Raw genomic sequence first — 2,716 nt, forward strand, 5'->3', positions numbered from 1 at the left:
TGACATCTTTGAGTGCAGATTGCCGTAACACATTGGTTCTGACTCCCAATCACCGCTTGCTACACGAAGCGAACGCAGGTATCCCATCGTATTTCGATTTGAAAGAGCGGCTCACCCGACGTTGGAAACAAGTGAAGTATTTGTCGGAAGTTTTCTGGAACAGGTTGATGGAAGAATACATTCCAACTCTTCAGTTACGTCAGAAGTGGTTAAGTCGGAACAGAAAACTCAGGGGGGGGCCTTGTTATGGTAGTGTCCGAACAGCTCTTTAGAGGGAGGTGGCCGCTGGGTATCGTCACCGAATGTCAAACGAATGCAGACGACTTCATCAGAACGGTTTCCCTCCGCACTAGCTCCGGTGTCATCAAGCGCGGTGTTAGGAGCCTATGTTTGCTGGAAGGGGGGGACTAACGACGGGGTACGCATGTTTAGGGATGCTTCCCGATAGACGTATTAGAACAGCCGGTTTTAGTTCAGCGTGATATTGTGGGTAGGCGCGTGTACCGTTGGAACCAGCCTTTGTGGCAGGAGTGGACTCGGACCATTCAGGTTGGTGGCTAACGTTGCATGCTTGTAGGCTAGAGCTCTCCTGGTAACTTACCTGTTCGCTTACTGACCGTCGGAGAAATTTCGGTCGGCGGTGTTGCAACTTCATATATATTTAAAATTGCCTCCAATTTGAATGACTGCCTTCCCGGTTGACAATTCAAATAGACCGCCCTTTTTGGGCTGGTGGAATTGTACCCTATTTAAGTTTTACAAGATATCTATATTCTCCGTTTTCCTTACCGCGCAAATCGTTTTTACCGCTCTGGCTATACTATTTTTGTACCATATCCTTGGGCAGCTGTATATTGTTTTAATTCATGAGTTTGAGACGCGGTTTCGGTCACCCGTTGACTGTTGATCCATATCGGCTTTGTTTGCCTTTTGGAGCACCTCACCGTTTGTCGAAAAAACCGTTGAGGTTTGTAATTTTGTATTCCGTGTAACCACTTTCATTTTTATAGCACAGTGCATTTGCGTAGCCATTCGTTCGGAGTTTTGCCGGTTTGGTTGCTAACCTTGGTACACGTTGCTCAATAACTCGAAACGGTCGTTACAGTGATGTCTACAGCTAAAGGACGCACTTCGACCCAGCTCCTTCGAAAAACTAGTCTAAGTGTTCGCCTTTAATCGGGGTACTCGTGGGACTTCAGAATGCACAAACGAGCAGGGCAGCTCTCTGGACGAAAATTAGTCACTAGCGCTCCCCTGAAGAACATCTCGACCCTGTCCATCTCGTGTTCGTTGACAATGAGGCCAAAAATGCAGCCCCCTGACCGCATAGTTCGCATCGTCACAGATTCCTTAATAGAGCGGCGCGTGAGGGAGCCCAGGTGTTTATTTGTCACTCGAATTTAAATTAAATGGGTCGGCAAAACTGCTGAAATTGCTCAGTAAATATGCTCTTTCAAAATTCGAATGCAAATATTTTCGCACAAAACTGAGGAAGATAAACAAATATTAAGACCTTTTATTATTAGCCTGCTTTCTTCTGGTGTGTTTAAAACCTCGGAGGGTCTCTAAAAATTAAAAAAAGGTTTTCCGAATTTAAAAAGTATGCAGGAGAAACTCCTACTAAAATCCGCGAAGAATGGGTAGCTTTGGTCTCTAAAAAGAAGCACGAAAAACACTTTCGGTGATAAGTAATTATTCTGAGACTTTTGATCAACCCGATGCAATTTATGGACTCTGCGACTTTCAAGCCACGCTGAACCGACCAAAAGCGTCTATCGATTGAGTCTTCCACCAACCGTGGCAACCAATGAAAATGATACGCTGATTGGGTCAGACGTCAAAGATTGTTGTAGAAATCCTACAGCCGTTGGCCAACTAATCCTAACAGAATCAGTGTGGATAATTTAGTTCATGGGGCGGTCGTGAAAATGGGTATTCTATTTGACTCTTCGTCTCAATTTTCGTAAGTACGAGCTTCTCCCTCCACTCCGGTGATAGTTTTGGTCCGACTGGGCACGCACTCGTCTTTCGTGAGTCTGATTTCCGAGGCCATATATCTGACCACAGTAAACCTGATCCTTCTACGTACATTTACTTGGCCGACCTCAACATTGAAAATGTGGTAGTACGTATGGACAAAGTACAGAAGTAACCGAGGCCGAATGACGGACTAAAAACTCGCTCGGCCGGGAAGGTTCAGAAATGAGGGTGCAGTCAGCTAGAAAATGAAGCCGCCAAAACGTGCCAATGAAATGAGATAACCGGGCCGTTCTATGGGACGAACAAGCGACCCATCAAATTCTTATGAACACATTCTGACGGCCCAGTCACATCAGGAAACCCAAGGAAACAAAAGAATGTTCGGACAAATGGATGTAATAATCTGAAATGTGGGTTCAAAAACACCCAATGCATTATATCTGATGTGCGCGAAAGGGCAGTGTGCATCACCCAAAAACGAAAGGTCGGCGCAAACTGGACTCCGGTTGAGGGAAGAAACCCGCATAAGTGAAGCCGTCACTTGAAACGTCATGGCAGTGTATGTGGAAGACCTTCCAGGCATTCCTGCTAATCCATGTTAAATTTTTCCAGAAGAATGTAACTCATGGGGTCCCAATGTCAGTGCCCTCCAAATAGATGTGGATGCTCGTTGTGTGGAAAACAGCTTACCAACAATGTGCTCCGGTTTCCAACCCCGTGTGGCAGCCAATCCCCA

The sequence above is a fragment of the Opisthorchis viverrini genome, assembly GCF_000715545.1.
Source record: "Opisthorchis viverrini unplaced genomic scaffold opera_v5_41, whole genome shotgun sequence".
NCBI classification, from domain to species: Eukaryota; Metazoa; Platyhelminthes; class Trematoda; order Opisthorchiida; family Opisthorchiidae; genus Opisthorchis; species Opisthorchis viverrini.